Source organism: Anser anser (assembly GCF_964211835.1).
Source record: "Anser anser genome assembly, chromosome: 5".
Classification (NCBI taxonomy): domain Eukaryota; kingdom Metazoa; phylum Chordata; class Aves; order Anseriformes; family Anatidae; genus Anser; species Anser anser.
The window spans coordinates 18377371-18401797 of record NC_139725.1 but is presented as its reverse complement, the minus strand read 5'-3'; the positions used below and the strand labels follow the sequence as shown (position 1 = coordinate 18401797).

Sequence of the window (24427 nt, the reverse complement as noted above, 5' to 3'; positions counted from 1 at the left end):
ATAATTATTTCATTTCCCAAATACTGCAAAATCCACAATAAACAATAAATAATAAAAGCCTTTCAAAAAACCAGAAGATGCTCACCTTGGATGTAACTTTTCATGTAATTCATCTGATGTGTCAATAAAGTCAAAATTGCCAAATTTCAACTTTTGTTCTATGAGATGAAACACTTCGAAACTTAGATTCACACAAGCACTTGCACCCAATTGCTACTTGTATGTGTAACTGGACTTTGAGTCTAAACTCAAAGGAAAGCCTATTGATTGTTAACTGTTGACCAAGAAGAAACAATTTGTTCAAGAAGTGAATGAAATCAACAGACTATGATTATCTAAAAGAAAGAAACAGCTTTTATGTACTCAAGTTAGGAGAGCACCGTATCTGTCATGCTTTCAGTAGTCCGGGTGGTTCCTTTTTATTTACATGTACCGTCTAAACAACCATCACTCTGTTGTGGAAACATTTGTTACCGTTGTGACAACAGGAAGGAGAGATTTCCCCCAGTTACAAATCACAAACCACTGTGGACACCTGTAGCCTTTGTTCCTTCATCCTTCTCTTAAAGACAGGAATGTTTGCAAAAGACAGGATTTTATTAACTTTCCTGGCTGAGCTACATGGTAAGTAAAGTGAGATGAAATGGGGAGTAATGACAAGAGGAGAAACCAGAGCTGTGGCCAAGTGTGGTGCAAGGAGAGCGGGGCTGCCCAGAGGTCCATTATGCAGCTTTCTGGCAGCTCCAGAGGGGTGAGTGAGTCCAATAACCCATCCCCATGCCCGTTCAGTTTACTGGCAGTGAGTTTAGGCTGGTGCAAGAGCAGACACGATGGTTTGTATTTGGTGGGTAGGGTTAAAAATTTGGTTAAGAAAAACGTTTTCCATTCTAAGAAGAAATAAACAAGTTTATATCATACTAGCAGTATTTAAAGGAAATAGAAATACATAGCAATACCTACGTTTTCTTAACACAAACCTTGTAACGAGATGAATGTGGTTTACAATGAACAAGACAAAAGAGAGTAAGTAGGTATAGCAGGTAACCATAGCAGATAACACTCAAGTGAACGTTTTGAACTGCCTAAGTGGGATTAGCTCTATGTACATTGAAGAGTATTCAGTAAGATTAGACTTATTGGTTTTTGCAACGCCTTGGCCCAACCATGATCAAAGTACTGCATTTAAGGTCTGCTACCATCAGTTCTGCGGAATAGTGAAAAGTGTTGTCACTGCTCTGAATCCCCATACAGGTATTTAGCACATTACTAGAACTACATGGACCAACGAAGTATCTGAGCCATGGGTATACATTCCTTGCTCATATAACATATTACAGTAAACAAGGTTACACCAGGCATCAATTGGTTTATTTGTTGGGCCATTCCATTAAGGATGCACTGCACAGAACATCAGCTATTATTTTCATGGGGAATTTTTTTTTAATAGAAATCATAAATACAATTAAAGAAAGCACTTACAGTTTCCCCTAATTTTCAAATATGGGTCAGGCAGCATTTTGTCATATGCTTCTTCTATTCACAGCTTGTTCCCTTCCCTGCTTTTATCTGCCCATATGCAGATAGGCAGATTTGCCCATTTACTGTTCATGTGACCAGTGTTGTTATCCACAAATTTGTTTATCTTCATAAATACAATGAAATAATATAATACTATGAAAATATATCAAAAACAAATCAGGTATAGAAAAGGTCATATACACCTATAAAAAGGTACTTGGCTACTACAGATCACTAAATCAGCTCTACAAATATGTAGATTGCTATATGGAGAACTGACCTTCCATGCAGAAAAAATAAATGCTGATATGCCCCAAAGTAGTATATGGCCATGTAGCCTGTTAAGTGAATGCAAATATTCATATGCACATGGCTGTAAGCTCTGTTTAAATGATCTTTACCCTGAGAAACAGAGTATTCTCATTAAAATGCAATCTTAAACAGAACCAGACGTCCCCTTCCCCCCCCAGTGAAAATACAAGGTGTACGTCTGTCGGGAATTAAGCAAAGCTAACATTGCACAGTGTCACCCCGACCCAAGCTACACCTCCAAGGCACACCACAGACTTAAAAAGAAAGAAAAAAAAAAAAAGTATTTGGAACTGTGAAGAGCGCATTTGTGCGTGTGAAATACAAAAAGGCTCATTTGCTGAAAAATGTATATGGCTTCCATTAAGCAACTCTTTAATCTCTAGATGACTGTGTTTGCTTTGCAGGCTTCATGGAGAAAATAAAAAAAAAAAAAAGCAGGGAGCACAAAATCACTGTAAAAGCCACTGCCAACAATAATCCAGAGAATAAGATCTGAGCAGCCTGAGCTCTCTGAACCAGCCTGGGGAAGTCCCAGGAGAGCTCTTCCTCCAAGGGACAGCACTGGGTCGTACTTCCTACAGGCAAGGAATCACTGTCCACAGAGCTATATGCAGTAGTAAAACTTGGCTCACTTTCAGAGTGTTTCCATCTTAACGTTCAACAAGATCTAGGAGAAGTCTGAAGGGAGGACAGAATCTGGCTGCAGGGAGCAGCAGGGGAAAGTGATGACCGGGTAAGAAAATGGCAGAACAAATATGAAGTTGATAAATATAAAATGACATGGTCAAAAACAGTTCTACGCATACAAAAATGAAAATTGAGCTAATTACTACCATTCAAGAAAGACAGTACTTTGCAAATGTCAGCTTTACATGCCACATTCACAAGAATAACCAGAATATTAGGAAATAAATAAATAACAAAATAAAAGGTAGTAAACCACATTATCAATCCATGAAATGCAGATTCTGTCATTTCTTCCCGTCTCCTTGTGCTTCCTCCCAGTCCCGAAAGGGTTAGGGTGGAACTAAAAAAAGATGCAGGAATAACTGACCAGCTGGCACGCACATAACAACAACAAGAAATTACAACTTTTCAAGCCCAGGGAAAGTTTACTGAGAAGGGTATACCATTATGAGTGCCTGGAGAAATCAAAAAGAGTACTACCTCCCCTAATAAAAGGACTAAGAAACAGCAAATGAATCTTGCAAACCCAAAACAGACAGCAAAGTGGTCCATGCCACAACACAGCGTGAAGCTGACAAACTCTGCCACAGGATGCTGCTGGTCACCCACATTCAGCACAGGTTACATGAACACAATCCTGGAGCACAAACCCTTCAGAATCCTTCTGAAGATACCACATCACTGCCTCAGTAAGATTATGGGATACAGCTTCAACTGGGAGAGGTAAAATGAGCATTATGGCAAAATCATGAGACTAACTTATCCAAGGCAATCTGCTCCAAGGTCTATTTTGGTACCATATTAACAGTCCCACCTTCCCCGGTCCAGTTTGGCCATACCTTGTGCTGCCAAGTCTTCTCTGTGTCTCTCTGTCCAACTCCCACCACCACTTCACCTTCACTCCAGCAGTGCGATGGGCACAGATGTTAGCTACACAGTAGCTCAACTCCAATGAGTCACATCAGTATACTTATAGGTATTTTGAAAGATTTAAATAATAATACCCACCACAGACAAAGTGGAAGAAATTAATATGGCCCTATAAAAGGAGTACAGAGAACACTCGCTGAACATAAATTTCATAGGACACTTGCATGGATATTACGGGGTTGGAAATTTTAATTACTTCATTAATTATTAGTAGGAAACAGAAAAGCAAGTAAAAGATATGGTGGAGAAAAACAATAAGGGCTGCGAGTATAGCAATATTTTTCAGAAAAATCTTCAGATTTAAAAATCACGAGGATCTTGTGTGCCTCATTGGTACCAATAAATGTAAACACAATAGTAAGCAACCTGAATTAAGTATCATCACTAAGTGCTATGAAAATCAGACGATAATGACATATTAACATCATAATTAGTAAACTGGATGATTATGCTTATTATCTATCATTCAATTTGCAAACAATATTTTGAATAGCTTTAAAACAGTAAAAGTCCCATCTGAATTGTAATGTTTTCAATTAACAGGTTACTGAGTTTCCCCAATAATTCAGTAACTAATGGGGAAACTATTTCCTTATTAAGGTTTTCTTTTACAGCTCCTAAGTAGATGCTTTGAAAATTTGCTACTCATCTGTACGTTGACCTGTTATTTCATAGATAAAAGAAAATTTTAGATTTTGTTCTCCCCAGTTGTCTTCCAATAAACATCATGCTGGCAGTATTCTTGTTGCCAGAGCTGGCCAGATTTCCTTGCCATGCTGAGCAGAGGACTGCAAAGCTGAGGTGGATCCAGCGCTCTTAGTTTAACCCAGTCCTACAGTTAGACAGCATTAGTGGAAATCTTTTTTACACCTTTCCAAGAAGGGCCAGCTCTTACCTTTATTAGAAGCTTCGCATACACCCTTGGCATTTCAGCTACCCTTCAAGCTTTTTCTCAGTAGTCACAAGCTATAAACCTGACACTACAAAATTTTTCAATCTACTGGTCACCCCCAAGATAACTGCAGCTACTAGAAAATAACACTGGCATTCAGCATATTGCTAAATGAATTATCTACCAGGCCTCAAACAAGTCACACATTCTAACCAGTTTTAGCAGAAGTTATTTTTTTATGATGTTCATTTTCTTGGAAAGTGCCTTGGAAGTGGCTGTTTAATAGCCATTTTTAATGTATATCTCCTGATATCTGCAATTTACAACGATCACAATGATCAAACGATCATTGTTTTATTAGTGAAAAGATTCTTGATGACAAACCCTTAGTGAATGCATACAAGTTGCCGTAGGACTGAGGCTTGCCTTTTCCATTATGTCTTAACTAATTAGCTGCCCTGCTAATGAACAAGAGTAAAATCTGGTGCTACAGGTGACTAGCCATGTACAACAACAAAAAAAAGAGAAGCATTTCATTAACTATCAGCTGAAAAACTAGAAGAAAATACATAGAAGTCAGGATGGATTCTTTTGCAATGACAAGTAATGCAACTACTACTAAATATTATATATAGCAAAAATAAATATGCACATACACATATATATGTATATGTACACAACAGAGATGGGGCAGAATAGGCCAGAGTGTCTCAATGACCCCAAAGTCCCTTTGAATGCATGCTCAGTTGGTAACTTATCTTGCCTCTAAGATGTATATTATATCTGATCCAGCAAGTCTTGCTTAATAAATCCAAGCAAGAGAAATAACCTCTCTAGGACATTTGTTCTTTGTCCTCTCTAATGAGACAATATTTAGAGAAAAAGTAAAAAAAAAAAATAATGAGCCTGTGGTCAGCACAACAATTATTTAGCCCAGTATCCTGCCTCTGACAATGACAAGAGGAAACTCCAGTAAACCTCCAGGTTACCACCTGTCATCTTCCCCCTCTGAGTCCGTAGAACCCAAAATCGTAGGAGGGATGTTAGAGGGTATACCCCTGTCCAGTCCAGTTAGCATCTGCACATGGAACTGTAGTCCATGAATTTATCTAATCCCATTTTGAACTTGACGGTACTGTCTACTCCCACGCCTGCCTGTGGCACCAGTTTTGGAACTCCATTATCCCAAAAAAATACGTGTATACTATAATATAAAAATATATCCATGGATAATATAGAAAGTATATGGAAAAAGCATACTAAAAACTACCAGTAAGGAACTTCTTTGAGTCAGCTACAAACAGCAACTGGTTATACATGACCCACCATTTGTGCAAGATACAGTAATGCACTACCTGCTCACACGTGTATCAGTTAGAGCCCAGATTCACAAGCTTTACAGACTCACAATATTTTACAATAGCTTCCCTTCCCTGCCCCTTTCTTTTCCCCCCACAGCATATCCAGTGCAGGAGCACCTGAGCTGTTGGTGTGACAGCTGGTGAGCAGGCAGGCTGTAACGTCAGGAATTCAGAGTTACCTGCTTTAAACAATGTTATCAACACCCCTGCAAGGCCTTCTGCTGTTGATGGACCAAACACAAGCTGCACACATATGATGGAGTTTTATGATACAGATACATGCAAAGATGTGACTTTTGTGGTTTTGCCTATACTTCTCTCAAATCCCAAGTATATTATTATCCCCATCATTTCAAACCTACATAACCTAATTCCCTCTCTCTATAGGCCTCCATTAGGAGACTGATCACCTCTCTTTAGTGCTAAAATGACGGATATATTTATGACAGATTTGAATTGCTGCTTATCATAGGACAGCCACTGCTGATGACAATCCCTATACCCAGGTCCAATTTAAGTGTAGTATAGATATATACTCCCTTTCTTCCTGCACAACTTGGCTCAGAAGAAGCTCAGAAAGGTCACAGGATAATCATGTTTGACTTCACTTCTATTTGGCTCCCCTAGCTCCAGGATGGTCTTGCAGGTACACCCGCCTTGCTCTTTCCATGCACACCGCCCAGCTCAGTGACAGCTGCCCTGCCTTCCTCTTTCCCATACTTGCCCAGATTGAAAGTTTTACAGCCTCTACTTTCAACTGCATGTTAAATTTCTGTTGAGAGAGGGAGAAACCTTTTACTGAAGCCTTTGGTAAGTTACACTCTCCTTATCACACGGCCACCAATGACATTTACAACAGCAATCTCCACAGCAACTCTGGAATGCAACCAAGTAAATAAGAAATAAAACACAGAGAGGTTAAAGAATTTTTCCTGGCAAGGGACAAAGTGGATGTGAAGGGACCGGATAAGACTGAAAGTAAAATCTAACTTCTGTATTTCTTTTGCCATAATACTTTTTCTCAAGTCCTATAATGAACCAACCTAATTTTGTTTGTAACTTCTTTTCAGGAATGTGTCAGTAGAACAAAAATAACATTTACTTTGGTAGAACTAAAAGTCAGCAGAAGCTCTTCTTTTGTTCTCTGATCTTGAGTTTAAATGAACTACAGACAAATCTTGTGCATTACCGATGCGTGATTTTAGGATTATTGTCATTACCGTGGCATGGAATGCAATAATAAACAAAAGGGAAAAGGTTCCCAATCTATGTAGCTATCAACAGCCTACACAGAGTTTTATCTTCACTGGTTTTGAAACATGTTTATTTAAAACTTTTTCAAGAGATTAGAAACAATTGTTTTTAGGCCACTAAAACACTGTACTCTTTTTTTTTCCTTTTTTTTTCTTTTTTTTTTTTTTTTTTTTAAGACCACTGCACTCTCTTTTCTTCACAGCAACTAAACCAAAACACCTTACAAAGAAACAAACACCTTAATTACATTACTTAGAGGAGACTTCACTGACTGAACCTTGGGGCAACATGTTCCATCATGACCTAAGATACCACAATGACCTTTGCAACAGAAGAGAAGTGTGGAAAGGTAAGTTCTAGAATTCCAATGAGTTTCTGTATCGCCAGAAGTGACAGTACCAACAGTGTCTGCATCTGCCTGTGAACAGCTCCAGCCAGGGAAAGCAGACCTTCTATTGGCCTTCATCAGACTGAACAGCTGATTACTGCATCTAGAATATTTCTTTAGCAGTACAGTGAGGCTTCTTTAAGCATTATAATTCAGCGTCAGGAATTTGCCATATTCTGTCCTTCTTAAGAAAGACTGAGTTAAAGGCGTGTCCCCATTGTCAGCCAGTCCATGAATTAAATGATCCATATTCAGAAATTAAAGCAGGAATTTACACACCCCTGTTTCAGCCTACCAGCTCTCCCTGGCATTGTAGCCAATATTGGGCACACCCCAACACCAGAGGCTACGTGTTTTTGGAGCAAAGTTCTGTACATTAACGAATTATTTTGGTCTTCCCCACACATGGATGATTTAATGAAGAAATTTTAGAGAAACAATTAACTGATTATCATCTGTACAAAAAACTAGTACGTAACATTCAGTGAAAACAATTCTTCAGGAAAAATAAATATTTGGTTACACATTCTCAGCTTCATAAACTATTTTCCAACAAGATTCGAGCTGACCACCTCGGGCAGATCAGAACACCAGGTAAATTAGGGCCAAAAGGACACCATCAAGAAGGTACATAGGACATTCTTTGCCCCAAAGCAAGATAGAGTAGACCTAGGTGTTTGCTGACAGATATCTCTTACTTGTTCTTACAAGTGTCCAGTGGCACAGACTTCACAATCACTCCTAAAAGTCTGAAACAAAAAATAAGCATTAACCAAATAACCCCTATATACACAGGTCCACTACAACTCACTTTTGTGGCTACAGGACTGAGTTTCTAAACACACAAGGCTCTAGAAAATCTTGCTTGCTCTTTTGGTCACCAATTGAACTAGAGCCTTTCAGAGATAACATATTTACAATTTTGCGTATGGGATACGTTCACTCTACAGCCTTTCTAAAATATTATTTATTAATAACAGTTATTTACCAAGAGATTACAATATGATAAACTGTTTACAAATAGTAAAATAAAATCCAAACTTTCCAAACTGATAACCAAAAACTATCAAGCAGGAGAAATAAAAAAGTAATAATAATAAAAAAGATTTAAAAGTTTTCAAAGCAAGATTCGACAGAACTGGATATAAATCAAAATACCGATCAGTAATTTCATAAACAACTCAGCTGTAGTGAAATGAAAATGCTGCAAGTACAGTGGGCTAGATTGGACATGAGGGAAAAAATAAGAATAAAATATTTCACAACAACATTGTGGAGCAAGACTTGGGCTAATGGTTATACCAATAAGCAACATAAATTGTGGAAAGACATTAAATAGCCTATACTTCATGGGACCGACCACTTTATGCTTCCAAATAACCAAGAATGAAACACAGATTTGTGAGGACCTCAGGATAATATTGTTTTCAGTTTAAGTTTAAAATTACAGAATATTAGGTATGAATAAACATGTATATAATGAACATACTACTACACACCGTTCTATAGTATGCAATATTCTGTTATTCTGAATAAAATTAGTAAGTATGAACAAACTGTACAAAAACATCAGTATGTATCCTCTGCTGAAAATGTATTACAAAGAGCAGGGAACATTGTTAAACTGCTAGGTTCAGCATAACTAGCATTGTATTCTCATCCCATCTGGTTTGACAGGTAAGAAGGTTTGCAAAAAAATGAATAAAAATGTAGTTTGGTGAGTTTAATGTCATGGAGTTTTACACCGTCTTTGTCAATGTGAAGTCTCACATGAGGTAAGTTTCATAATAATCCTCAAAGTTCCAGTCCAGTTTTGTTCACAGAAGATAAAGGCGTACCAAATCAGTAGATTACCACAACAGAGAGAATTTCAATTAAATGTTTACATTTTCATTTGAACTTTAAAAAAGGCTACTCTTTCTCTTCTCTGCCTTTGAAACATACCGAAGGTTTTTATCTCTGGAACTCATTAAAAAATAAGATCATGTCCTCAGCAGAAGGGAAGGCAGAGAAGTCATGAGACACAAGGTAACTTCTGTAATACAGGCATTTAGGTTTAGAAACATAATCCACTGTAAACCAAAGAAACTTTGATAAACCAATGATCTGACTCTGTGGGATACCAGCCATCGCATTTCCACCACACAGCTGTGTGTGAGGTATCACTTCTCAAGAGAAAACTGCGGGATACAGGACTATTGGGATACGATAGGAGGGGGAACAGGAGAAAGGAGAAGCATAAAAAAGCAAAATACTACCTCCGGCTGTTTTCTGTAGTATCGATCTTTTAGAAACCTTGGTATATACTTTCTTCTATGTGGCATTTAAAAGCTGCTTCACTGTGCCTGCTCTTTGCATTACTGTTTGCGATTTTGAAGTCTGTTCTGAGGTGGTATAAATAACTGGCTTCAGCTGAGCTGCTGACACTGGCTGAGGATCTCAAAATATACAAAATAAACACTTTTGTTCCTCAAATGTTTCTCATCTAAAAATTTCACATTGCTTTATCCTGTACATTCATCTCACAGATGACTGACAAGCTAAGCAGCACTCACAGTGATACAAAAACTTCGCTTTTCAAACCCAAACATAGAAGGGCAAAGACCAGAGTGAAAAACAGAATTTGTTAAAAGCCAAGTTCTTCCATTATAACATTTCCAAATATTTGTTTAGGGGTAATCTTTGCTAACAGGTAAATGCTATGCTGACTAAAAGGTGAAGCACAATTTTCTGGTTCATGCAGCAGGAGCAATAAAAATAAGCATGTTTTTCTTCTGTAATGCATTTTCATCAGCTGAAAAATTGTACGTTGAGTTCAGTTTTGCAGGTGGTGCTCACTGTATTTGCGAAGCACAGATAACTGCTCGACTACAGACATCAGAGGACAAACACCAAGGCACCTCAGACTCACAGCCAGAGAAAATAAAACAGAGAAAAGCAGTGACCACATACACCAGAACCCTTCTGTGGAATGAAAGGCCAACACAGGCATTCAGTCCTGGCCTTGAGATCCCTCCTTCTGTGGGCGGTGAAAGCAGCCTCTCCCTCCCACACAGCCTTACCTCACACCGAAAATGGCGGCACGAGGCTGTAGGCTGCTACTCCGTTCCAATGGGCCTCAGCACACCAGTGGTGGGCAGACAAATCCGCGTGGCCACAATGGGTCTAGAAGAGAGAAAGGAGCGTGAAGTTTCTGTGTGAAATTTCTGTGGGATGCTGACTTCCCCAGCAGGTTTTAGACACATTTTAGAGAGAAGACAAAAGAGAGCAGCTTGCCCTGACAGAAGATGGTTGAGCCATGAGGAAAGAAGGGCCTTCCAGAACGGCCATTCACGCACTTAAACCACTGAAGTTCAGTGAAACTAAACCGAGCCTTAATTAAACATATTTTGAAGCAGTGAAGCCCTGTAAGCCATTCCCTGCTCCCTTAGGACAGTAGGCTGAGCAAAAAAACAGATAGATCTCTCCACTTGAGGGGCCTTGTCTAGTTGCCTCCTCTCAGGAGCCCACTGCTGGCACATTGTGTTGACCCCAGTATGAACCACAAACTGGTAAACCTCAATGGCCTGCAGCAGACAGGTAGACAAGCTCTGTCTACCAAAAAAACATTTCATTGTTGTTCAGAACAAGTTTTCAGCTTTTTCAGGTCTAACACAAACAGAACACCAGTACACAATAGGAGAGGGGAAATTGCTGAGCTGAAGAATGAGTACCCCCTTTGGGTACACATCAACTTTTGTATGAAAGCTGCTAGTGGCTTCCACAGCAATCTCAGCCACTGGAAGTTAAGACACGGACTTTCTCACTGTAAAATATATAAAACAAAACCAAGGATAAACTTTAAAAAAAATAATTGATCAGAAGTCACATTTCTTTTTTTTTTCCCCTAGGAAAAGACAACATGTAAGAAATACATGGATTGGATACATGACTATCAGTAGTAGGAAAGGGTATTGTCATCTTGCTTATGTTTTTCAGCCTATAACATGCTTCTGGAAATCCTATCTTAATATTTCCTGGAGAAGACAGAAAGCGTACAGTCCACTGCACTGATGATAGGATCATTCTGCTATCTGATTAAAGTGATGTATAATAACAAAACTCATAACAATACACCACACCGAAGTCATGTCCTGTGAATATATTGTCTAATTGGATAGACAGATATATTTTAAGAAAGACAATGTTTCATACAGCTACAATCATTTATAAAGTACTTAAAAGTCTATTTTCAGTAATAATGGTTACAGAGGTATACAGCCTAGACTAAATTAATGGGCCAAATTACTGAGCTTGCTACAGCGATTGCATGCTCTAAGGGGAACCTAATTCAAAATCAGGTTGTCTAAAAGAGCTGCTGGAAAGTCAGTCACCTGCCAGTTCAAAATTTACTCTTACTGCTAGTATCAAAGCTATGAGTACACTTCCGGGGGATAACCTGGTGGTTGGCAAGTGGCACAAGTTTTGTTACACTCCATTTGCCATCAGGTCAGGTCCTTTGACAGTCCCTCCCCAAAAGCTTAGGTAGAGGAGGCGAGCAGCACCAGGCAGGCTGGGTAGCAGCAGGGCGGACTCAGGTTGGAACCCTGCAGGTCCATAACTTTGTAAGGACAGCAACACATTGGAGGAACTCCGTGCACTCTTTTAGATTAAGTGAAAAGAAAAAAAAAATCCCCGTATGTTACAGTGGTCAGAAAAACATTTGAAAATAGTGTGAAAAGGGGAAAACATTAGCATACACCAATTTTAACCACACCACTAGTGTTAACCCAACTGTGATGTACTCTACTTGCATTACTCCCCTTCACTGGAAAAGCTACTTTCAAAATATGCATGAGGAATGTCAACATATATCACTAACAGTGACTGCACATCACAGTTTCTGCCATCAGCCCTCCTTTTAAAATAGGGTATTGGAACCCAAACACACTTTTGACATGACAAAAACTTTTTTGTACCCAGTAAATTCTTACATCAAGTTATTTAATTATGCGCCTAGTTTAGTTATAGCCCATTTTTTTAATTAAAATTAGTTTGGAGCTAGCATATAATGCACTCATTGGTGATACCTTGAGCTACCAAGAAAATTGGTCCAGATCTCTTACTATAAAAATTCTTAAAGGGCTCTTGGGATGTTTCCCAAGAAGGGGCAAGTAACACTGTCTTTTACACCTAAGTGAACATCACAGACTTTCAGCCTTCAGACTGACTGGGACTTTTATAGCTGATGAAGAAACTGAGCATCAACTTGATCAGCAAAGAGGGAAGCCAAAGGCTTAGGCCTGCAAAGGGCATCATTCTCCATCATTTTTCTCTTCTTCTCTCCTTCTTCAATATGTCACCTTTGCTTCTTCTCCTCACCTAGAGAGTTTCCTCTCCATACTCCAGCTGAGCTCCATTCCAGCCGGGCCAACCCACCAGTGGCTGGCTGCTGCTGCACATGACCCAGAAACAGATCTCCCAAGCTGAGACTTAGCAATGCAGAAGGATGCTCTGCAGAAGTCACGAGCTATTCAAGATCCACAGCCTCTTCTCAAGTCCCTAGATAAAAGTCATGATGGTGGAATGGTTGGATGATATCAAATATTTATATTGCAGTGTTAACACAAATTAAAGTAAGAGTATCTGTAATCAGAATAAGGACTGTTGAACATATTCTCTGTTATACTCTGGTGATTAAACATTAAATTTAAAGCTTATACTGCTGGTATGGCCTGTGTCATAGCTCCACAGTCTCAATGTTGAACAATAAAATACAATTTAACTGTTTTCTGAGGTTCACTGTCAAAATGTACTCAGAGTAAATATCCTGTTTGTAATCAAAAGGACTTTAGTCCCAAAATTCTATTTCCATAACGACAGCATCCTCATTAGAAAACTCAAATTTTGTGAAGTACTCGCTCCACTGATATTTTATCAGTAAAATGTAATTAAAAAAAAGCATGCATACACTGTGAATTTGAAATTGGAATGGCGAACTTATGTGCATGGCTAAGTACAACAGTTTTACCAAAACCTAAATCATGGACATTCAGAATCCAATGATAGGAATGAAACATTCAAAATCAATTATACGTGACAATTGTTTACATGAAAATGCAGTAACAGTTTGATTAGAACAATGCCATAGGTCCTGAATATTATGGCCATATCTCTACTAGCAAGCAAAACAGGCCAGTGATTGTTTATGGGGCCTATAAGTAGGTGTTGGCACAACACTCTTTGCTTCATTCATCACGCCCTCATTAAGCATCCTATTGCTCAGTCATGCATATCTATAGAGATCCCAGCAGCATGCTCACCCTGCTGAGCACAATGCACATCTTCCCATACGCTACAACAGCCCCTATGCATAAGAGCAAATGCTGAAGGGTGAATATGAGCACACTGCTCTCATATACTTCTTTACACCAAAAAGACGTAATAACCAAGATGGTTTCCTTCTGATATCCAAACAAGGAGTTGTGGTTTTTTGTTTGTTTTTGTTTTTAAATGAAATATCATAAGCTATCTACTTCTAATACAGAAATTTGTTTGAAACAATGCCAAGCATGAAATACAACTACTATATCTCAGACATCAGATAAAGCCATATGCTAAATGTGTCATGGCAAAGAAGATCAAAATGATTTGTCAAATAGCATTTGAACTTAAAGCCGATCCACAATTATGTTTTATCTCATCAGTTTAAAAGTAGGTCTTTTAAACTAGTAGCAAAACAAACATTGTACATTGTTTTTCTTCCTAAAAGAAAAAGGCACTTTAAAGCTGCTATATTGGATCATCACCAACAGCATCAGTTTCTGTTTGCTTCGAAGGGGTCCAGCATGGGCATTTCTAATCAACAGTATAAAGCACGCCAATGGCATACAGAATTTGCAGTCCTAATGATAACCCTGTTTTCAAAGACTGTGAGTGCTTTCAGATAGGGATGGCCCTTATATACTATGGCATCTGATCCAAAGTAACTTTGTGCTGGCTTACAGACTCACTGGCTTGAAGACAGCCTATTAAAACAAGACCTGAATTCTATGCAAATGATGCATATCAAAGGCTCATTTCACATCCTAGGTTTTTAACATGAATTAAATCACACCTGCTTATTCTTAAAGATAGCACGATTGGGTCAAAAACATGTACTCAGCTCCTCTAGATTTCAGTCACTATCATCCCCAAAACCAAGCAAAAGCCCAAGAAATGTTTATTCTCAGCATCTCTGATATCAAGCAAAAACACTCATGCAACCTGCTGGCAGAGTGCCTGTGTTGGATCCTTCTCTACTGATTGCTCCATGCAGTGACTACCAGCCTGATCATGCAGTTCATGCACACAGCTCTTCACTGTGGAAACTGAAGTCTGGGGCCAACTCCACTGCTATCCACCTCCAACGATATTCGTTTCCACTGAACTCCTCAAAATCTGAAAGTTCCTTTCCACAGATACAGCATCTTCCTCTGAAATTTCTGGAATGTGTCAGATGCTGTGTTCACAAATGGTCACAATGAAATCAGTGCTGGCAAGCTGAGCATAAGTATATATCATGCTAAGATTGCTCATTTTAAAATATTTTTTTTCTCTGCTGTACTCATTCTCAAAGCAATAAAGCATCTTATTGAAGTAAGAAGACTTAAGAGAGAAACTGGTTAGAAAAAAAAAAAACATAACCATACTCGTAAATTATTTTTCTTCTCTGACTGAACTGAAAATTGTAGGAAGCAAAAAGCAGAGTGTTGAAAGTAGTTTTCATTTTCAGACTTCTTGGTTTGTGAATTCCAGGTGCTACTTCTCAGACATGCAAGAAAATTAGATTCAAAAACAAAATTGATTTTTACCATGACAGTTTTTCTGAAGTTAATGACATGCAAATCATTATGCATGTATTTACATTCTTGATTAGGACAAGATTGAGAAGTTAGAAAATAGAGCGATGATGCTCCTGTAGGTTTTAGCAAAGACTTTTCAGGTAGGCAAGAGACATGAATGACTAACATGCAAGAAATAAACAAAGCCCTCCCAAAAAGTATTAAAATGCTGAAGATAAGTAATTTGCCTCTAATGTCCTTATCAAAGAGTTCACACTATCTAGGGTGCCTACTTTCTTAATTAATGGAAAAATAGTTTGATGGGAACACCTACGTCATGCTGGGGCTCTGTGGGGCTCCTCTAGAAACTCGCAGTCCTGTTACACGGCGAATGCTCATCAGACTCCCTAACACAATAGTCTGACCTCCGAAGCAATGAAATTGAAGTCTGCCAATGAAACTTAAGAAAGAAACTTGATCGAGCCATTGGAGTCTCTTGCATAATTCACTCTCTCTTCTTTGGACAGCCCTTCACTGATCTGTTGAAGGAGCACCACGTCCCTGTCCCAGACACCGAACACACACACACCTCACCCAAGGCACACGCTCATGGGCTGAAGCCACAGGACCACCCACCCCAGGAACATGCTGCGAGGAAGAGGAGTAGTATTTCTAAGAAGCAAACTCCTTGGGAAGTGCTGTGGCAGCCAGCCACAAGGAGACCTCAGCAAAAAAGAGCCAGGGACTGGGGAGCATGGTCTGGCTGCCTTGCACCACACATGGCACAGCTGAGGAGGAAGCAAGAGATGGAGAGGAAAAACCAAAGGGCTGGCAGGGGAGGGTGGGGGGCTATTTCTGAGTGGGGGAGCTAAGATGTAACCTTGAGGTTATGGCATCTGAGGAATTTCTAAGCTGAAGGGAAACAGAAAGTTCAAACAACCTCATCTGAGAGACTTAAATGCACAAGCACAGGAAAAAGGAAAGTTGAGATGGAAAAGGGGAGGGTGGGGGTGGAGGGGGTGAAAGAATCAACCTGAAGAATTTAAAGATTATGTTTTCTAGCCCTAAAGCAAGGGAAAGCATGAGTGCTGTTGGATAAGACAAGGACTATCAAAAGAGCTAGTCAGAATCAATGCAAAGGATTTGTCAGATGCCCATGGCTCTCAGCTGCATCTTCATGGGCTTTTAGTTCTAGTTTACAGCAGAACAGATGGAAAAGCAAAGCACTGCTTTTGGCCAGTCTTCAAGCCTGGCTAGCTAAAGTCAGCTGCTACTTCTTCAACTTAATTCTTCTAAACCATCAGTCCATTTGTGGCTAGCAAAGAAATACCAAAGCTGCACTGTAGTTTGGAGGTGCTGCAGAAAATTATTGCAAATGCCTGGGTGGTGCTTATATTAACATATGTAAGATCATATGGACCATCAAATTCGGGATTGGGAAAAGTGTTGCCCCTGTTCAGCAAGACTCTTTGAGGCCATTTTGCCTCCTCCTACAGCTCTGGGATTGCTTTTCCTAAATGGGATCCGGCTGACCTCCTCCTGCAAGGAACTGAGCCCCAGCAACACCTCCATTCCCCTGTGGTTTGTGCTTTCATTTGGTTTCTGGGAGATTAACATATTTGGCCTAACTGGAGTTCTTGGATTTTTAATACAGAAGATATGGGCAAAGTTAATGCCCTATGATATCCAGGGGTGAGCTGGGACTTCAGTTCCTTGGAGCTATGAAAAGCATGTAGATGCCTGTTCAAAACTCACTGACTTTCAGAGGCTGAGGACCTGCTAGCTTCCTTCCCAAAGCGTGATGACTCTCAGTGTGGTATCCAGCAGTAGAGCCAGGAATTTAACAGTGGGCACTCCGGTTCACCAGTTGTAGCTGCAACTTTTAAACAGAACAGCCGCCCACAAAGGGTTGGTCCATACTTTAACCCATTTTCTTGCCACCTCCTACTACATCTGAGCTGGTGGATGTGGAAGAGCTTCCAGTTTCCCACACAGGGGAGCTGGGGCATCGCTGCGCCCGAGGAGCACACTCCTGGCAGACCAGGCAGCGGTGATACTGCTTTGTCTAGCAGCTCCCTGGGTGCAGCAGAGCTGTGTGCTGCTCCGCATTTGTTCCACGACGACAAGCAGGTTAAGGCCACGCTGTGCTGGGTGATACAAGACACGCTGTAGGAGGAACGTGAAGGTAGAAGGATGACTTTGCTTATTGATTCTTGTTCTTCCCAATCATGGGCAATTAAGCAATCACAAGTCTAATTCAGACAGATCCACGGGAAACCTGATCCACTCACCAACAGACAACAGGCTTTAAAATAACACTCCATACTGACAGAAGAGCAAAACAAACATCAGACCTTCAGTAAAACACCTAAAGACACAGCTATAGACCTCAGAAAGAAGCAGTGAAGATTAAGAGTATTATCAACGATAATCCGAAGCATCTCTTCAAATAAAATCCAGAGATATAAGCTGTATGTCTAATTATATATTTATTCACAAGTGAGATGAGGTACTGTAAAAGCTGCATTCAAGTCTCACACTGCTGAATTGCATTTTAGCCTCTTTGCCTCCTGACTTTGATAATTTTAACATGCCATTGTGTTTTCAATATAAGAGCCATGCGATTTCACAGCTAAGTCACAACCTTGATCCACAAATAGCTTTAAACAAAGATAGCGTTTGTTTATGAGGGCTTTTTTTTTTTTTTCCTGCCAGAGCTCCCTCGAACAAGGCAGGTTATTCTGAGAGGAGTTAAACAGAGCCAAGAGCGCAGCGAAGGAGAGGAGGAAGAGCCACAAAGGGAAGGAAGTAAAAACTTCCAGGAGAAGAACATGTCCAGGGGTGTGCTGAGTTACCGGTGGGGAGGTTTTGTGCCTTCTCCCGCTGCAAGGAGCGAGGCTTGCGACACGGGTGCTGGGGGCGAGCTCTCCTGCAGCCCACCCAAGGCTGCGGGGGCTCCCCGCTGCTTTCGCTCCCCTGCTCCCCGTGCTCCAGGTCCTCCTCCCTGACGGAACCGGGCAAGCGGAGCGACGAGGGCAGCTCTGCTGCGACCGCGGGTTTGCCACCCGCTGCTCACCTGCTCCCCTCCGCCCTCCTCTCCCCTGCACCGCGCCCCGAGCATCCCGCACCGGGGCTCCCCCACCGCCCCGGCGCCTCCCCGGCAGCAGCCGCCGAGCATCCCCCGTCCCGCGGGCAGAAATTCAACCCCAAAACTCAGCACGGGGCTACTCCGCCGCTCCCGAAGTGGGGTGGGGGTGCCCCCACTCCCACCTGCCTCCGTGCAAGCGGGCGCAGCCGGTGCCGGCGGGGAGGTCCGGCCGCCCCCCGTCCCTCGTCCACCCCCCCACCCCCCCCCTCCGGGGCCGTGCCTACCTGTGGCCGGGAGCGGGGCCGAAAGTTGCGAGGGGGCGGCGGGGCCCGGCTGCGCTCCCCTCACGCCTCGCTGCCGCCGCCGCCGCCGCCGGCCGGGCTGGGCGTGGGGGGGGGGCCGGGCCGGGAGCCGCCCCCCCGCGGGCTGGCAGCGCCCGCCTCGCCGCCCGGCCCCCCTCACACCCCCACGCACCCCCGGGTCCTCGCCGGGTGAATCGCTCCTGGGGTTCCCGGCTCGCCGCCCCGTCGGTCCCGCTGCGCCGCAGCCGCTCCTCCGCCTCGAGCAGCGGAGGGAGGCTCCTGCATCCCCGGCCTCCGCCTGCATCCCGGCCTCTGCCCTACCTGGGCAGCTCCCAGCCGTCACCCACCTGCAGCCAGGGGCAGCCACAGCCCTCGGGTGGTCCCCACCGCGTGTCACGGCACGGGCTGGACCCCCTCGCTCCTGCCCGGGATTCCTGCCGAGCGCCTGAGCTGACCCGGAGGCACGAGGACCACATGGACGCAAGTTGGGAGCGGTGCTCTGTACGCCGTTCCTCTACGGAGGCTGAACCTCGGAACACTTTTATCACCCAACCGGAACGACACCGCCTGTTGATCAGTGATGCCACTCAGGGCAAACATCAAGATGCTCCAGCCAAGGGTGTGGATGTTGGAGCACTTGAAGGAGTCCACCTTTAGGCACAACGCCACACCGAACTTCTTCAACAGGGATGACACTATATTTTTTCCTATGTTAAGACATTTCAAACTAAATAGAAAATATACATAAATGCAGAAAATATGCACAAACAGCTTTAGCAGCTCACTTTTGGACTTTGTGAACTGCTTTGCACAGTCATAAAACTTTATACCATGATAACTCTCAAACGGCTCTTTTTAAACAAGTAATGTCCTTGAAAAGGAGAAAATTCTTTAATACACACAGAGCAACCATGTAAACTCATAAATATTAATGAACATTAAACTGTATGCCATGAAAATAATTTTCATGCAAAAGGTCTTGTGCACGTAGGTGCAGTCACTGGCAAAGTTCACGCACAATTCTCTCTGCTGGTTGCAAGTCCTCGATGATACGTGTGGAGGTCTCATCTTTTAGATACCATGAAGGAAGCTGGGGATGCCCAGCTCTCAGAATGTAACATCGTTAGAGGAAATTAAAAGCAAACAAAAACAACAGAGAAGCAAACAGGCAAATAAAAAGAAGGCTATTTGATTTGGATGGGAATTTTCTACCTCTTCTAAACTGATCTACCCATCCCTACATTTTTCTCTTTAAATTTTAAAGCATCTGAACATTTGTTCTGTCAGTCGAGAAAAAATGGACTGACTTAAACTCATCTTAGATCCCCAGGGGATATCATGGGAAAATAGGACAGCAGTGCTAAGATGAAAAACTCTATCTACTGCATCTTTTACAATTAAAAACTTACAAACAGCTAGAGGAAGTAAAAATGAAAAAAAAAAAAAAAAAAGCAAGAACTGCTTTTATGCTGCAATTCAAAATTCAATATTGTATCCAAAAACCAATGTACAAAAAGTGCAAATGAAAATTACTTACATCAGTGGCAATAGCTGACAGTTGCTCTATATGAGGAGCATCATCTGTAGCTTTACTCTTACTGACATGTAATTAATACATAGCACCTTTATCAAATTTCAAATGGAAAGCCTTGAAGCATGATTAAATTCAACTCTGTGTTTCTTTGTCATGTTTGAGATGCAAGAGAAATTTAGGATCCTTCAAGAATTTTATAAATACTGATGGAGACAATGTGAAAGCACACACACTCACACACAAATATATATATATATATATAACTCCCCCCCCCCCCTTTTTTTAACTACAATGCCTAAAATTTTGCCTTCCTGAGTTAAGTCCTACCAAAGTTTCAACTATCATTATATGTTTTCTGTTTCTAGATTTTTAGGCTTCTAAAAAAAAAAAAAAAAAAAAAAAACCACTATGATGACCTGAAGGAGCTTCAGCTGAGTAGCTGAGTAAGGGCTAGGAAAACTGGGACAAAGAAGTTGCTCCCAACTGTAAACTCTTCCCTGAAAAAAATGTGGTAAGTTGTGACAAGATTAGGAGTTTTTTTCTATAACATTTACCCTTCCTAAACCATGAAATTAAGTACAGCAAGAGCAAATCTCTGTAGGTAATAGAAACGACACAACTTTGCAGCTTCTGGGAACTTTCTCACATGAATATGTTGGACTATTAATTTCATAAAACACTCCATAACCTTTTATGGTTGTCCATAAACTTGTGGAAGTCCCTAAACCTGCTGCAGAAGTCTGGGCAATTTAACTTCTGTTTCTGAGCCAGCAAAAAACATCATCTGACCATCACGGATGGGGTTTGTTCATCTAAGAACCATCTGAGCCACATGGCAGGGGCTGCCACCTGCAGTTGCTCATCTTTTTCCATTGATAATAGAAGCACAGAGAATTGTCTCAGGCAGGAGAGCTACTGTGTTGCAGGCTGATAGGTTTAGGTGGGATGAAACCCATGTTTCTTGATCACAGTAAAGGAAATTTCAAGGGCCTTTTAACCTCTCGTTGTCTTAGATATACACTGAAATAAGTAGTGACCTTCTGGTGTCAGTACATTTGACAATGTCGACTGCAAGTTCAGTTATCATTACACTTAAAAAATTTTTAAAACCCTGCTATCAAACAGAACCTGCATGTAGCCGAATTATAAAAATCGATATAGGGCTGAAGCAATAAAGTGGCAGACCCTAACTCAGATTTCTTATATGGGAAGATAGAAGTGAAGTACTTCATTTAAAAAAATACGTATTCCTTGGCATTTTAATAAACATTCCAAAAAGATTAAATTGTATACATTTGCTAGGAATCTTATTTAGATTGTTTGCTCATTTACTCATTTACTAAAATCCATAAAAATCACTTTCATGTCAAAAGTAACATTTTTAAATGCTTAAGACAAATATTTACTTACAGATATGCTCTCAATCCCCCACTCTCTTAAATGATCCTACTGATAACACCCTCACCACCAATTTCCCGATCCTTTCCTATGCTCTTCAGTATTCTCAAGACTTTTAAGCTCTTTTGGAGTTTGACATATCTTCTTAACCCCATTTTTTGTCCTTTGCTTCCAATACCTCTTCAGTAACTATTTCTCCCCTTCTGTTCAGAAATATTTTATCATCTGCTTTTTATAAGCCAGTTTATTAAGCTTAAACCAATATAAGGTTAAATTAATGCAGATTTTTTTTTTCCCTGCAACTGTGAATGGATTTCCCCAGCAGTTCATTACATCCTTCAAGAATAATAAAAGTCATTAAAGGCACCAGTTAGACACAGATCAGGAAGAAGTGTAAAACACATACATATCTCCTGATGTAAGATTATTGTGCCCTTTAAATAATAAGCCATTTAAGTATAGATATTTAGTGTCAATTTTTATTAAGTTCCTTGCACTCCAAGATAAAATGCCTTTTTAAATTAATAAGAGATAAGGAAATAAATCTGTTCGTTTTCCATTACAGGTAAATTACTATGGAGTTATTTGATGAAAGTTTCTTGCTATTAAAAAAAAAAAAAAAAAGCGTGAGAGAGAAAGTATCTTCCGTAATTTTCTCTCCTTACTTTTTATGTTAAAGAAAACAATCCTTCCATAAATTAATATACATGGAAAAAATGGTACATACTAAGCATTAAATAATAAATTATCTAATTTTCCTGTTTTGAAAGCTAGTTTTTCTTTTTTTTCTTTTGATAAACTTGTAATTTGTAAAACACATTTTCTCATTTTAATGGTTAATTCATTTCCTCTTGGGTTATACGCATAATGACAGAGTTACACAACAATTTATTTTAAGAATTTTGCTGTACTTGGCTTACCATGAGTATTTCACAAAATCATGACCTTCCAGATCACATCTTATATTAGTACCCCTACAGTTACCTCACTGGTGATTCCACTAGCAGTAATTTACCAGAGATAACAAGAAACAGAGAGAGGATGTCTTAGTGATGCACATAAATTGTCCTGAGATTTTCTTTTATTTTATGTCTTTTACAGATTTCAGTTCCTAACACTATGTTATGACAGACAACTTGCTTTATCTGCTCTGAAGCCCTGAGGTAATTTACCACACTTTTTGCTGAAGACAGGGAGAGACAAGTGCAGATGACCTGAGAAGATTCAGAGGTGTGTGTCAGTCACAAACACTATGGAAACACAAGCTTTACTTATGTCGTTCAAAAGCATATGCTGTTTACATAGGTTTTCTCACTATATATATATATATATATATACACACACATATATTATATAGATAAAAATAGTTGTTTTGGTTTTTTTTAAATAAAGTATTCCTCAAGGAGGAATTTAACATTTAACTCTCACAAGATCAATGCTAAAATGAAGCATCTTATGCAAAATAATTTGTAGTATCAGTGGAAAGACAGACCTGCCCTTATTCATCTGCAAAATTGAGTGAGGCAAGCTTAACAAACTTTCCTCATCCTATCCAGCCAATATAAAGTTACTTTTGATAGACCATTGGTAGAAAGCAGCAGGCACTCGAACCCTCACGGCCTGCTAGGCCAGGACCCTGGAAGTGGAGAGGAGAAGCTGCCACAGGCTGTGACAGCCCGGGCCCTGCACATTGCTTCTGTGCCATTTGGGAAGGCAACACACAGCACCTCACAACAATATCCTGTGATGTAACAGTACGGCCACATACTTCGACTGCTGTGTGAATATTTATGGATTTCACCTGCGTAGACATACATTATATATTGGCCAAAGCTGATTTCTTTTCCGAGAGGAGAAAGCTATTTCCTACAGACTTCACAGGAACAACAACTTCAGCAAATGCTCAGTTTATCATAGTAGCTCTCATGGTCAAAACACCTCCTCTGGACTGGAGTGAAGGGTATCAAGGAAAACAGTGAAACTGCTACTGGATGTTATTCCTGTTTCCACATGTTAGCAAGCCTGGCTTTAAGAATTAACATAACAGACAGCCAAGGTTAATTATGTTGGCATCCATAATTACCTTACCCTTACACCCAGCCTAACTGGGGGATATTTGAGATGCACAGGTCTTTGAATTGCCAGATCTGCTTTAAATCAGAAATATCCATGCACAAGCTGTTCAGGAAAAAAATGTGCAAGAACTGTTTCGAGCCTGTGGTCCAGAGTTCAGACTGGCTTCACAGCTCTCCAGATCAGACCCACAACACAGACTTAAAGGAATGCAAATGCCATATTCCAGCTAATCTCAGCACATGTGGGAAACCCTAAATATATGCTTAAACTTGATTTTGGAACATGTGCTCGGTATTTTGCATGCACTTTTGTGCTTTTCCGGGTAGGAATGGGCAAATGCTTACTTCAATACTCTGGTGAACACCAGATGAAATCATGAGATTTCATGCATATGTATTTCAGTTTGGAGATGCATGGATAGTCTAGCAGTCATTACAGCAATTTCTCAAAATACCAAGAAGAAAAAAAGGGGAAAAAAATCAACTGTCATGTCTGTATTGCTTTTAGCCTGATTTCAAGCAACTTCAAGTGACAAACACTTCTATCCACTGCATTCCTGTTCTCTTATCAAGCCATAGCTAATCAGCTCTAGGCTGTCCTGCTGCTAACTCAGGCAACAAACCACTCGTGACTTCAGCAGATGTTCTCCTTTTCATGCCAGTAGCGATATTTACTAATAGTTTTTCATGTTATGTTTTTCTGTCTCAAAACTTATTTCTCAGGATAAGGAGTACACTATATTTAAACATTTAGAGCCATAAATATCCATTTGCTAATTTGGTGCTTTCTTGAAAGCTACATGACAAGATTTTGTCACAGTTCAATCGTTTAAACTACATATTACATAGACCTCATGTCTTTAATAGTAAGAGTCATTGAAGTTTT

General features: G+C 40.5%; 1 protein-coding gene and 1 long non-coding RNA gene across 6 annotated transcripts in view; one reads left to right on the top strand and one right to left on the bottom strand.

Moving 5' to 3' along the window:
- Positions 1-19130, bottom strand: part of SHANK2 (SH3 and multiple ankyrin repeat domains 2) — a 352030-nt gene extending 332900 nt beyond the window's left edge. For 3 of the 5 annotated variants that reach the window (XM_083838461.1, XM_083838466.1, XM_083838464.1), the window contains exons 1-2: positions 18517-18676; positions 10405-10507 (exon numbers count right to left, since the gene is read on the bottom strand). The gene's annotated coding sequence lies outside the window, so the exon portion shown is untranslated. Of the gene's footprint in view, positions 1-85; positions 228-10404; positions 10508-18516; positions 18677-18881 lie in introns of those variants that run through there. The other 2 variants (XM_083838465.1, XM_083838462.1) reach the window with 2 other exon arrangements.
- LOC310900447 lies at positions 416-18468 on the top strand. The gene is made up of 3 exons (XR_014585131.1): positions 416-624; positions 7157-7303; positions 12708-18468. It is a non-coding gene; the product is annotated as an uncharacterized lncRNA (long non-coding RNA).
- Positions 19131-24427: the final 5297 nt, after the last annotated feature.